The following is a 14,685-nucleotide window of genomic DNA, read 5'->3' on the forward strand; positions in this document are numbered from 1 at the left end:
GGGAGACCTGGTGTGGGGGGGGGGGGGTCTACCCTGCTAATCTGACTGACTGCTTGCTTTGTAAATAAATGGTTTTTATTCTATGTCCCTTGTTTGATTCCTTACTAAATTCCAGATGCCTAATCTGCCACGGACCCCAGCCTCCGGCCAGCAGAGATGGAAAAAAGACAACACATATGCCAAGGCAGGGTTTGAGCAGCTTCTGCATCTTCCCGCTGCAGCTTCCTTTATTCTCCTCTATTCTCCTTCTTCAGCTCTATTCCGTTTATTATGGGGGATCGCCCAATTTATCCCCCTCCACCCTCTGCACTTGTCTCTCACCACTCTTCATCATCCAATCAGCATTCAGCACGCTCTCTACATGAGCCATGCACGCAGACAGGGTGCGCGTTGATAGGCCAGTGACTCAATATCATGCTGTATGAGGCTATGCGTCAGGCGGACAGCGTGTGATCATTCAGGTGCGCGTGATCACTCAGGTGTGCCTGTTCAGGTGTTTGGTAAACAAGCAGGGAATCACGGGGCTTGGCAAAGAGCTAGGGTGCCGTCTTGGCCCACGGCTGCACCCGCTTCCCACATTGATCTTCCTATCTCAAGAGCACAAGAAGCCAAATCAATGCTGGGTTGGTGAGAATAGGCCTCCCACAACACCTGTGCACTCTTTCATAGGCTCTAAGCGCCTTGCAGGACTATGCAGGGCTCAGACCTGGCACTCCTCATGCAGCTGAAGGCTGGCTGACCTTTGGGAAGACAGACCAAAGGAAGAGGGACTGCCTGGGCAGCAGATGGCAGCAGATGGCAGCAGATGGCAGCACGATCCTGTGCAGGCAGAGCAGGTCCCACCTATCCCTCTGATCCCCTGATCTCTCTCTCTCTCTCTCTCTCTCTCTCTGTGTGTGTGTGTGTGTGTGTGTGTGTGTATAACCGAGGAGGCAATGGTAGGCCAGTTGTTACTGTCTTCCCTTTTGTTTGGTTTATTCCAAGTTAATCATATCTATTTCTTTTATTTTTCTCTTTATTTCTTTAGTTGAGTCAGGGGTCTCTGCACATAGACCTGGAAATCAGTAACTAGATCAGGCCTGCCTGCCTCCAGCTCACAGAGTTTTACACACCTCTCCCTCCCGAATGAATGATGGTATTAAAGATAGGCTATACCTCACCTGGCTTCCTTTCGTTGTACATTTAGCTTAATTTCAATTTTTATTCATGTCTCAGAGGGACAGAGAGGTAGATAGGAAGGGAGGGAGAGACAGAGAGACAGGCAAATAGAGAAAAAGAGAGACAGAGAGGGAGAATTGTATCATAAGCTATAGTTCAACTTCTTCACTAATTGTGTGGTTGCCCGCCATCTTGGTCATTATGCCATGTGTAACCTTGTGTAAGAGAAATCGTATTTTTGACACACGTATAACACCCACTTACTTCCACTGAGCCCTCTGACTATCCTCACATCTCTGTCTTTTAAGACGTAGACTGGGGGTTGGGCAGCAGGCTGGAGCGATGGCTCAGCAGTCAATAGCACTGACCGCTCTTCTAGAGGTCCTGAGTTCAATTTCCAACAACCAGATGGTGGTTCACAGCCATAGGGGGTCCCTCTTTGGCATGCCTAAGAAAGTGACAGAGTATTCACATACATAAATAAATAAATAAGTCTTTAAAAATTAGACTCGGGAGCAACACCGGACAGGCCTACAAGGTATCCTGTTCGTTTGCTTTATTTACTTCTTAATGTGTCCTCTTGCTTGGCTTCTGAGTCAAGGTCACACAGGAAAGAAATACCCACCCAACCTTTGAATTTTTTTATTTATTTTTAATATTTTTTTTAGTTTTTCCTTGTCTTCCCCCCTCCCTTGCCTTTACTTATTATCCTCTAGATGACAGGGATGTAAATCCAATTTCCATGAGAAGAATTGTAAGGAAGCTCTTCTGATCTATAGAGTACTCTTGAAATGAGAATCAAACAAGCATGTGGATGTACAGACAGGAAAACAAAACAAACAAGCACGCACACAAACAAACAGAAAAGGAAGGCAGTTAAACAGGACAGAACAGGAAATTGGTTATGTATTTTTATAACGTATGTACCTTGGTTTAGATAACAGCAATTTCTATATTCTTTACTGGTTAACAGACAATTAAGAAAACATTTGGAGAAGTGGGATACCTGTTTGTTCCTACACTTGGCATCATGAACTTGTTTGACCCTGCCAGCAAGATGGAGAAGTTGTCCTTGAATGGCTGGACCCAGACAACTGTCTCCTTGTAAGTTGTCTCTGAGATGTCTGGACTCAGTCAACTGAAGCTGTTCAGCTATAGGGATATGCCTAGGTCCCCTATGGTCTGTGACCTCCACTTGAGTTTCTTCCTATGATTAAATGTAGTCTGAAAGTGAAATGGTAGTAGTTAGAATAAATTTCTTTTACTTCTTGCCAAGAGGTCAAAGAACACTAAAAACTACCATAATTATGATAATGATAATGATAATGGAAGACAGAAGAGATACAGGGTTTTGGAAATTTGTATGTGAAAAAGAGGTTGCAGGAGACAAAACCATTGTTGTGAACAAAAGAAACATCAGGACTGAATGATACTGAAGAACAGAATTCTTAACCAGGGTTGTAAAAAGCAGTATTGAATTTTATGACATCATCCAATTCAGGATTTTTCTTTTGTTGCTCACAACGAATCAATGAACTAGGTGTCCACTGATTAGAATAATTAGTGTCTCACAGGACAAGTGTGCTCAGGCACAACGTTTTATCAGATGATGACAGCGAACGAATAAGAATTTTCCAAATTATCTACCCTCTCTGGCTCTCGTTCTTTTTGTAAGTGAATCTGTTCGCCCAAACCGATCCAAATACCGTCAAAAATATTTTAAATCCAAACCAAACCAACAAAGGACACATTTGAGAACGCAGCCCTGGAAGATGGTTATGAGAGCTCCAGCAGGGGTACACTCAGATCCAAGCTCCCCCACCGTTTCCGAAAGGGCTGAAGCCTCTGGGGTGCGGAATGTCTCCGCCCTGCGACATTCCAGAAGACAGCTGCTCCGCAGCAGCCTCCGTGGCAAGCAGGCTTCCTCCTGGCCGCCCAGAGGCCTCTGGAAAGGAGTGTGAGGTTCTAGGAGATACTTCCAGAAACCCTTGCGGCCGGGAGCCACTGCTGACAGCAAGCTAGTAACTGGGAAGTAGTCATCGGTGGGTGGATCTGGACTTTTAGTTCCGGAGCACCACAGGCTTCCCGCTGCTTTCCAGACCTGGGCGCTCAGAGGTGGTCTGCCAGCTCTCCCCAGGGCTGTAGGGGACAGAGGAGCGACCAGAGGAAGGTGAAACCCCGGCAGAGACGTCCACGGTGGTTCAGAGAAGTGCCATTGCGGATCATAAGGTTTCAGAGGTTGGAGATTCTTTTGAATGAAGACCAGCTAGTATGTCTTACTACTGTATTTAAGGGTGAGGCATTGGGGCTTGAACTGAGCAGCTGGTGGGGTCCAAGGTTACAGGTGAGGTGTGCACATGCCTACTGAAGGCAGAGCCAGTGTCAGATCCGTGGAGCTAGGGAGGATGTGGTGCCAGCAGGAGATTGCCAACAGGAAAGAGGATGTGGGCAATAGCACCCGATCGATCCTGATAGATCCCTCTATCCCACACTCTAGTGTCTTTCTCACAATCCCACCCCCTACCTTCGTTAACCCTTTAAAGGTCCTATATTTGGTCACTAATGACTGCTTCTCCTGGGTAGTTCCTATTGTATGGCTTTGACTGGCATCTCAATACCCTTACCTCTTTAATTCTGGGAGTCTTAACAGCTTTCTAAAATTTGAAGAGTTCTTGGCCACTTTTCTGTGTCTTGCAAGGTCCCTGAGCCTTGCCCATCCTTTGGTAAAACCTCTCTTCCTTAAACTCCCCTCAGTTAAATCCTTTGAGCATGTCATTGAGTTTCTTCTGAACTCTTGATCCAAGCAGGTAGTCCAGAAAGGGAAGGGGATCCAATGGCAGGGACCAGAGACTGAGAACCCTCCTCTTTCCTGTCCATGTCCCTATCGCCCCAGCCCCACCACCTTGCTCCACTTGTTAGGAGAACCACATGAAGACCAAGCTGCACATTTCCTACAAAGATGTATGGGTTCTAGGTCCAGCTCCTGCATGTTCCCTGGTTGGTGGTCCAGGCTCTGTGCCCCCATGGTCCCGGGTTAGTTGACTGAGTCTTCTAGTGGCGTCCTTGATCTCTCCGACTTGCTCACTTCTATCCCCAACTCTTCCACAAGACTCCCCCGGCTAAGCCTGATGTTTGGCTGTGGGTCTCTGCATCTGCCTCCATCTGCTGCTGGATGAAGCCTCTCAGGAGACAGTTATGCTAGGTTTCTGTCTGCAACTATTTCAGAGTATTATTAATAGTGTCAGAACGGGAGCAGTCATTGATTGGCTGTGCCCTCAGTTTCTGTTCCATCTTTATCTCTGTCCATCTGGTAGGCAAGACAAATATTGGGATGAATATTTTGTGGTAGGTGGAATGATGTCACCGTTCCTCCTCTGGATGTCCTGCCTGGCTACAAGAGTTGGTTACTTCAGTCTCTATATCCCCCTTTGGTAGGAATCTCAGCTAAGGTCAGCCTTATAGACACTCCATACCCTCTCCCATCTTAGTCCTCCAGCTAGTCACTGGAGATGCACCCCCTCACTGATTTCCATTTTTACTCCCAGCCCTCTCCTGCCCCTTCTCTCCCCACACCCAATGGCCATCCCCAATCCCCTCCTTGCCTCCTCCTCTACACAGTTTCCTCTCCATCCACATCCAGTGACTATTTAGTTTCCCTTTCTGAGAGAGAGTTGCACATCTACCTTTGGTACATCCTTATTATCCAGTTTCTTTGTGTCTGTGGATTGAAGCATGGTTATCCCGCACTTTAAGGCTAATGTTCATTTATAAGTACATCCCTGTGGTGGTTTGAATATGCTGGGCCCATGGGAAGTGGCACTATTAGGAGATGTGGTTATGTTGGAGTAGACTTGGCCTTGTTGGAAGAAGTGTGTCGCTGTGGGGGTGGGCTTTGAAATCCTTCTCCTAGCTGCCTGGAAGACAGTCTTCTGGCTGCCTTCACATTCAAGATGCACAACTCTGAACTCCTGCTCTGGCGCCATCTGCCTTGACACTGCAACACTTTCTCCCATTGATGATAATAGACTGAACCTCTGAACCTGTAAGCCAGCCCCAATTAAATGTTATCCTTTATAAGATTGCCTTGGTCATGGTGTCTCTTCACAGCAATAGAAAGCCTAAGTAAGACAGTAGCTGTGACAGGGACTGTGAGCAGTGATAGGCCTGACCGTGCTTTTGTTTGGAGGAATATGGACTTTGGGATACTGAACAATAACATACGTGTTTCTGACACTAGGCTCCTCACTCAGGGTAATATTCTCAAGTTCCATCCATTTCTCTCCAAAATTCATGATGTCTTTATTTTTAATAGCTGAAGAGTATTCCATTGTGTAGATGTACTAACATTTTTAAAAATCCATTCTTCAGTTCCTGGCTATTATGAATAAAGCTGCTATGAACATAGTTGAGCAAGGGGCCCTGTAGCATAGTGGGACATCTTTTGGGTACATGCCTAGGAGTGGTATAGCTGTTTCTTGAGGTAAAACTATTTCGAGTTTTCTGAGAAACTGCCAATTTGATTTCCAAAGTGGTTGTACACGTGTGTGCACTCCCCTAGCAATGGAGGAGTCTTTTTCCTTGTTGCACAGCCTCACCAGCACAGGCTATCACTTGAGTTTTGGATCTTAGCATTCTGGTGGGTGTAAGATGGAACCTCAGAGTTGTTTTGATTTGTGTTTCCCTAATGACTAAGGACACTGATCATTTCTTTAAGTGCTTCTTGGCTTCTGTTGAGAATTCTGTTTAGCTCTATGCCCCTTTTTTCAATTGTGTTATTTGAATTGTTTGTGTCTAGTTTCCTGAGTTCTTTACACATTTTGGATATTAGCCCTCTGACGGATATAGGGTTAGTGAAGATCCTTTTTCAGTCTGTAGGCTGCTGTTTTTTCCTATTGACAGTATCTTTTGCCTCACAGAAGCTTTTCAGTTTCATGAGGTGACATTTATCAATTGTTGATCTTAGAGCCTGAGCCATTGGTGTTCAGTTAAAGAAGTTGGTTCCTGTACCAGTGCATTCAAGGCTGTTCCCCACTTTCTTTTGTATTAGACTTTGTGTATCTGGTGTTATGCTGAGGTGAAGCTGTAGTGTTTTAATACCACATCTTGGAAGCTCTGTGATGGTTTCATCAGCTCAATTTCAGAAATGACGATTCATCATTGGTGTTTGCCCACTGCCATAGACGCTCATGACGTAGTTTGAACCACTCTACTCTTTTTATGCGTGAGTTTCTCTTACCTTTTCTTTTGGAGCCCATGTCCAATAATTCACCTAATAGATATATTTTCAATAGTTTCTTTTTCTCAAAACAGAAAAAATTTCTGTTTTATCCAGGCTGATTTCAGACTCCTGGGCTCAAGTCCTCACCCCATTCCAACATCCCAGTTGCTAGATTTCAGGTACACAGTACTGTGCCCAGCAAATTTTCAATCATAATGGTTGTTATCCTATATTTCTGTAATTGTGTGTCTCCATGCACACACGAGTGCTGATGTGTGTGAGGCTAATTCTCCTTGCTTTCTAGCTGCTTTTCCCTCCTCCAGTGTCTGATAGCGGCAAGCAGTGGCAGTACTGGAGCAGCAGCAGTGAGTGGCTTCCTGTAATGCAACATTCCCTGTACAGGCCGTGGCTCTTGTGTGAGTAGCCAGTGTTACTGCTCCATCTGAGGTCTGAGACCTGTGATCTGAGATGTTGCAACTCTTTGAAACTGTTCTGGGGGACATGGCCTGCAGGTTCTGTTCTATGGCTCCTCGCAGCCTCTTATCAGGGCTCTCCACTCCTGTCCTTCCTGCTCCCATTGCTTTCTTCTGTTCAGCAGCTCCTGTTGCTACCAGGAGCTGCTGCTAGGACCTTTCGGGTTACCTGCCTCTTTTGGAATAGCGAAGGAGAGTGTCGGATCCCCAAGTGCTGTTCGGAAACTGAGCAGGGATCGGGATGGCTTAGGAGTAGACAGTGTTCTCACGGGCACAGGGATGCTTAGAGTGAATGGGATGTCCAGGCAGGAACAGAACCACCAGTGGATGTTGGCTTATTGGAGCCACAGATGGGTGGGCTGCCAGGTCTTTGGCTGCCAAGCTGCAGCTGCTGGAACTTTGTGCCAGAAAGCCAAGGGTTTAGGAATACACACAAGAAACTCAAAACTTGGTGGTATCAGTCCCGGGGACAGTATCTATTTCTGTGGCATAGGACTCTGTGACTCCTAAGGTGCCCTTGGAGCTTCAGTTATCAAATGGTTCTCCTGTCTGGATCAGTTCTGTGGCATCTGTGGATCAAGCCATCTCCGGGACATATGTCAGTTCCCGTGGCTGTGCTCCTGTAGCTGTCATGGTCCTCCTAAGGCTACTGCAGACTGCCTGTGTCTTCTGAGCTCATTTCCTTGAATTCCGTGCTAGCTTATCCAGCATTATTGAGAAAAGGCAAGAAAAGGCCATTGGAGAAGTCCTTCTTGACTTCATGTTGCTATGCTAGGAAAGGTACCACTGGTGAATCTCTCCCAGGAGGGTCACTGAGCACACTGAGCAGCCTGCTTGTAGTCCCCTAAAGATATGTGGAGCGTTCAGAGCCATTTGTGTGACCAATCAAAACCAGTCATGACAGTTCCTCCCAGGGAATATATGTGTTTGGGAAGACACACTGCAAGCACATCAAAGACATGTATGTTACATTGACTGTTGAGTTATGCAAAGAAAACCACACATGCTATGGCTTTGAGTAGTGTTGAAGGCATCATCCTTAATGATGAAAAATCCTTGGTGATGCATATCTTTGTCCTGAGACTTGAAACATAATGAGACAGCTATCAGACCTGGGGACAGAGATTCCATTCTGAGGGAAAAGAAGATAACTTTTTATAATCAACACTTAGTTTCACATGCATCACCCTGAATGCTGAGATTGAATGGGAAACTAATCCTGTTTTCTTTTTCTTCAACAGAAGCTTTGAGAAGAAACAAAGCAGAGCACAGAGGCAGAGAAGTCCAGCCTGGGCGAACTGTGTGCGTGTGCGTGTGCATGTCTGTGTGTGTGCATGTGTGCGTGCGCGTGTGCATGTGCGTGTCTTGTGTGCATGTGTGTGCGTGTGTGTGTGCATGTGTGTATGCATGCATGTGTGTGTCTGTATGTGAGTGTGAATGTGTGTGTGTGTGTGTGTGTGTGATGTTGAGAAAGGTTTAACCCGCTCCCACTCTCATTCCAGATGTCGGATATACTCAATCCGTGTTACAGATCAACAGATAAGTAAAAACAGAATTTTTCTTCTAGAAGTACATTTATTAAGGTTTTGTGAAAATCTGAAAAAGTTTTAAAATGATTTTTTAATTGTGTGGAGGAATGTACGTATGAGCACAGATGCGCATAGGGACAGCATAGGGTGTTGCATCCCTGCAGTCAGACATCCAGGTGTTTGGTGGGTCCTGGGAACAGCGAGCATTTAAACCACAAAGCCATTTCTCTAGCCCTGTAAGTAACAAAAGATTAGACTATTTTTAGTATATGGAAAGCCAGGTCCTCCTTAATGATGAGCCCAAAATTGCTCTAACATAGACCTTGATGTGCTCTCGCCAGGATAATAAGAATAACACCGACAGGACCTGCCTGAACTTGACCTTGCTCAGACGCGTTCCCCATTGATCAGGGATTGATTTTGTGATCTGGCTGGCTAGGCAGGTGCTGCTTCCCCCCCCCCCCTCTCCACTGCACCTGATCCCATCCTTGGTCACAGAGGAGACAGAGGAGGAACATTCTTCGGGGATGGGGAAGGGACTAACAATGTTTCCCTACTTGAACCTCCCAACAAGCTTGCAGTATCTATTTCAAGAGAATGTAGCTTAGTTTTCAGGAACCTAGGCAATGAGTTGCTACATGTGGAAGTGTCCCTTTAAATAAACAAACATCTTAGTGCTTAGAAAAGACATTTTACTAATTCCGTAGTTTGAAGCCATTTGGGATAGGAGAAGAAACTGTAGTTAAGGCCTTTGTACAGAGAAATATGCCATTAATCTTTGATAGATTTATAATATGTATTAGATTATAAATCACTCTAAAAATTCTGATTGTGCTAAATATAGTGATCATGAACTCGAGTGACCACAGAACACGTCTCAATTTCTCTATGTGTTGAGGGACTAATTTCTGTGGAAATGAGAGTTTTAAGGTAAAACTCTACAAAGACTATAATTTAAGTCAAAGGCAGATGAGGGTCAGTTTAACCTTAAACATTGATTCCTGGCAGAGCATAGTAATTGTTTGAGACATTACATGCCAATCTTTTGATAGATCTTTTGTAATTATTTTAGTTTACTTTCATTATTTTGGTTAATACATCAGGACCATGGCCAAGGCCATGGACCTCTCAAAATGTATTGTCGGGGGAGTGAGGGCTGAGAACTGTCTAATCAAACACAAATGACATAGTCATTTCATAAACATTCTGCTCTCCAAGCACTGGACAGCACCTGACCTCAGATAGGTTTGTGTGCCGCTAAGAGGGTGTGCTTCATTGGTTATAGTGGGAAGTCCCTCATTTGAGGTTAGTTAGTTAGCAGCACCTAGCATAGTCTCTCAGCTGGTAGTTTCTGATTGCTTAAGTTTACATTGAATTGGGCTCAGTTGCTTCTAAAGGAACATGAGACACTAGAACTGTGCTCTATAGCTTTATGTCAATGTGACACAACCTAGAGTCATCTGAGAGGAGGGAACCTCAATGTTAAAAAAAAAAAATGCCTCCAAGATCAGATTGTAAGCAGGCCTGTGGGACATTTTCTTAATTAGTGATTGAAGGGAAAGGCCCCAGGCTGTTGTGGTTCTTGCCTTCCCTGGGCTGAGGGTCCTGCGTTTTATAGGAAAGCAGGTTGAACAAGTCACATAGAGTAAGCCAGTAAGCAGCACCCCTCCATGGCCTCTGTATCAGCTCCTCCCTCTAGGGACCCTGCCCTGTTTTAAGTTTCTGTCCTGACTTCCTCCGATGATGAACAGTGATATGGAAGTGTAAGTCAAATACATCCTTTCCTTCCCAAGCTGCTTTGGTCCTGCTGGTCATGGTTTTGGGAGGACTATGGAAGGACTTTGGGTCTTTGGGCTAGAAGAGCCATTGAGTGTTGCAAGCTCAGAGAGCTGTTATGAAGGATCTTGGAAGATAAGAATGTTGAGATCACTGTAGACGATGGAGGCCTGGCTTGCGAAGGTTCAGAGGGAAGCAAAGACTCTATCAGGCCATTTATGTGAACAGCCTGTGGCATCAGGTCAGCTGGGGCTGAAGAGTCAGCCATAATTGATTAACCTGCCACCACTGAAGTGAGACCTTTTGAGTTACTGGGACAGTGGACACTGGTTAGATAGGGCTGAAAGGTTAGCAGTGATTAAGAGGCGAGCACATCATTGTGTCAGATTCTTCTGGGAAGTGCTTTCTGTTTCCTGAGCGTCGGCACACATAAGCTGTGCTCCAGAGGTAGCTAGGGTTGTACCTTGTGCTACCATGCGAGCTTGATAGTTAAGAGTCACCCAGGTGGAACTGGTTTTGAGGCATGAAGAGGTCGTGAAGAGCAGCTGAGGCTCATACGTTGCATTGTAGGCTGGAGTTCCTGAGGAGAGCCCAGGAGAGGCTGTTGGTGGAAGCACAGCCCAGATGTAGCTAGAGACCCCTGCAGTTTGGAGATGCCAGTACCATTGGATGACCACCAAGAACAGCAGAGCAGTGGAGTGGAGGCAGCCGGAGCCCAGAATGCAAGTTGTGTTGTGTGTGCTGTAGAGTGGAGCTGGAGAAGTGACCCAAGCCCCTTGGAGTATCCCAGAAGATTGTGAGTGGATCCTAGATAATTGGACATTGAGTTGTTCATAGTGTTGAAGTAAATTATTTATTTTGTATTTTGTAAGAGTCCACAGTTGGAAGACCTTGAATTTTTTGGTCATTTTAGAGGCATTCAACTTTTTTTTTTAAAATTATTTTATGTCTATGAGTACACTGTAGCTTCCTTCAGAAACACCAGAAGAGGGTACTGGATCCCATTACAGATGGTTGTGAGCCATCATGTGGTTGTTGGGAGTTGAACTCAGGACCTCTGGAAGAGCAGTCAGTGCTCTTAACCCCTGAGCCATCTCTCCAGCCCTGAGGGACTCAACTTTTTTTTTTTTTCTAAGACAGGGTTTCTCTGTATAGACCTGGAACTCACTCTGTAGATCAGGGGACTCAACTTTTAATGTGTTTGAATTAGAAAAAATGTTGGGATTTTAAAAGTTATTTACATTTTGAATGTGAGATCCCAGGGATGAATGAGAAAGGAAAGGTTGTGTTTTAACAGTCATATGTTTGTCAAGTTGATAATGGGTCAGTTGTGCTGAAGTTTTATGAATTTATGAAGATTCCTGTAAGTCATATCCTTGTGATGGAAGGGAGAGGGACCAGCTCAATGTGAATTGTGCCCTCTTGGGGCTGGTGGTCCTGGGTACTATTAGAAAGCATGCTGAACAAGCCATGGGGAGCAAGCCAGTAAGCAGCAGCTTGCTCACAGGCAGGTCGGCTCCTGCCTCCAGGTTCCTGTCCTGTTTGAGTTCCTGTCTTGATTGTCTTCAGTGGAGCACAGTGATACGGAAGTGTGAGCCAAATAAGGCTTCCTTCCTAGGCTGCTGTGGTCATGGCGCATCATAGCAATAGTAAGGGTAAGACAAGAGCCACCTACGCCTAGTGGCCTCCCAGAGAAATAGCTTTACTACAAGAACAGAATGGACCTGTTAGTGTGTATTCTACAGTGGACGCTAGATGACTGGTTCTCAACCTGTGGGTCAGGACCGTATGGGGGGGGGTGTTGAACGACCCTCCCATAGGACTCCCCCAAGACCACTGGAAAACACAGGTATTTACAACAGTAAATGTGTAACAGTAGCAAAGTTACATTTATGAAGCAGCAATGAAAATAATTTTATGGTTGGTGCTCACCACAACATGAGAAACTGTATTGAAGGGTCACAGCATTAGGAAGACTGCAAATTTCTGCTCTAGATGAAGACTCCAAAATAAATTTGAATGTGTAAGCATTTTATTAGAGGAAGAAGTATCTGTGAGAAAATAGTAAACTGCTCTGAAATAGTCCAGAGACAATAAAAAGGGGTGTGGGAATTAAAGGAATACAAATACCACCAAATGGATACATATATCACAGTGAATAATTCGAAAACAAGAAAGATGATGTTTGTGTAAAGTCTCTGGGAAGTGCACCAAGGCCTGAATCCCAGTCCCCAATCAGAGAAGTTTTACATCTCCCCAAAACAGACTTATCTGCATAGATCCATGTCTTGTGTGTGAGAGCAGCTCTTGAGAAGGCACAGTGCAGACACAGACCTCAGAGCCCAGTGCATATGGCCCTCAGTATATTTACCTCCTTGTCTAAGACCTTGGCCAGCATACAGGGTTCTAAGATTGAAATGTGCGTAAGCATCTCTGAAAGTCTTAAATACAAATCAACAGGGCCAAGTTTCAGCATTTCTAATAAGGTTTCTCAGATGAGATGATGTTCTTGGGTTTTAGACATTACTTTGTATAAAAGGGGCGTGGAGGGACTGGAGAGATGGTGCAGCAGTTAAGAACATTTGCTGTTCTTTCAGGGGACACAGGTTCAGTTTCTAGCACCTTTATGGTAGCTCACAGCCAGTTATAACTCCAGTTCCACAGCAACTCTTTGAGTTCCTGTAGGCATGTGGTACACATGCATTAACACACATTTATACATATACACACTCATAAAAAAAGGAACATCTTTAAAAGGGCATAGAGTTGGAAGAGCTCACTCTAGCTACACAAACCCACAAACTAGGTCCATGGAGCACACTTCAAGGATTTAATGCCCTATCCATGTGTTACCCAACTGTGCTGCAGTGGCATTAGCACAATTTCAGGCTCTCTATTTCATGGCAATGCTTTTTCAGCCACTTGCCTTTAATAACCATAACTATGAACTCCTTGTTCCAATACTTGCATGTCCCTTGTTGAGGTCAGCAAAGCTGAAAGGAGTTGGATATCTAAGGCGTGCTCTGGTGCTAGGCATGGAGAGTCGGTGTGGAGTTTGCCCTGCTGGGTTTTGGTCTTGCCGTGATCTCTGCTGGGTTTTGGTCTTGCCGTGTTCCCTGCTGGTTTTTGGTCTTGCCGTGTTCCCTGCTGGTTTTTGGTCTTGCCGTGTTCCAGTATTCCCTCACTATGCTCCTTCGCTGCTTTTTGGAACGGTAATGTATATATTGTGTCACTGTGTGTGGGAAGTGTGTGATCTGCTTTTTGGTTTCTCAGGGGGTTACAGTTAAGAGATTGCCTTGAGTCTCAGAAAAGAGTTTGAACTTTCAACGGTGTTGAGACTGCAATAGGCTATGAGGACCTCTGAGGTTAGACTGTATCCATTTCGGCATTACGCCATGGCGACAAGCCCATAGGGAGTAGGGAGTGGAATGTGGTGGTCTGAATAAAAATGGCCCCTTATAGGCTCAATATTTGAATGTTTAGTTATCAGGAAGTGGCACTACTTGACAAGGATTAGGAGTTGTGGCCTTGTTGGAGGAAATGTCACATTGAGGGTTTAAAATCTGAAGCCAGGCGCAGTGGCTCTCTCTTCCTGAGTCCTGCAGATCTGACTGGATATAGAACTCGTAGCTATTCTTCTCCATGATGATAATAGGCTCAACCTCTGAAACATTTTTGGTGCAGCTGGTCTTTTTTGTTTTGTTTTACACAGTATATGATGTTTGTTTCTCAATCTTAAGCAAAAAGATTTAAGCTACTGCTAACAATGCTAGGCTCCAAAGTCCTTTGTCCTGAGACATTCAGGTACAGTCAGCCATTGTCTTTGATGGAGTTGGCAGTGTGCGTCTTAGGACTTCTGTGCTACCACTCTAACCACATGGGTGTCTATTTATGTTTAAATAGATCACCTGTCCTTGACTCTAGCCATATCTTGATTCAATTTCCTTCAAGTGTCTATTGTGTAAAATAAAAGCATTTATGTTTTCCTGAAGTTACAGAGTTCTTGAAATAACCTAAATGAAGCTGTTGTAGCTGAAACTTTGGGAGATGAAATTAGAGAGGTGGCTATGAATATTCCTGGTGAGTTAGGGTGTTTAAGCGTGAATGTGAAAGCTTGTGTTAGTGAAGGGCTTCAAGGAGGGAAAGATGAGATCAGAATGAGTACAGTGGATGAGTCCAGATGGCACCAGACACTAGAAAGGTAGATAAGTCAGCATGAGCCATGCTAGTGAATAAGAGTCATCAGGACTTGTCACCCTGTTATATGGAGGTAAGAAAAGAAGAAGCAGTTATTCCTTAAGTTTCAAGCTTACGGCAATGTTTAAGGTTTTCAAAGTGGCCAGGTATTGAGTTGGAAAGGTTAGGAGGAGTAATGAGATTGAAAAAAACTTTCAGATTGGCTTTATACATCAAGGGGAGACCTTACAATTGTTTGAGTGGCAGGTGCAGAAATGAGCAGGCCCGGGCCTACATATCCTGCCTGTGGCTAGGGCTGTCCTACTGATCCTGCCTGTGGCTAGGGCTGTCCTAC

This window comes from Mus pahari, chromosome 15 (genome assembly GCF_900095145.1).
Source record: "Mus pahari chromosome 15, PAHARI_EIJ_v1.1, whole genome shotgun sequence".
Classification (NCBI taxonomy): domain Eukaryota; kingdom Metazoa; phylum Chordata; class Mammalia; order Rodentia; family Muridae; genus Mus; species Mus pahari.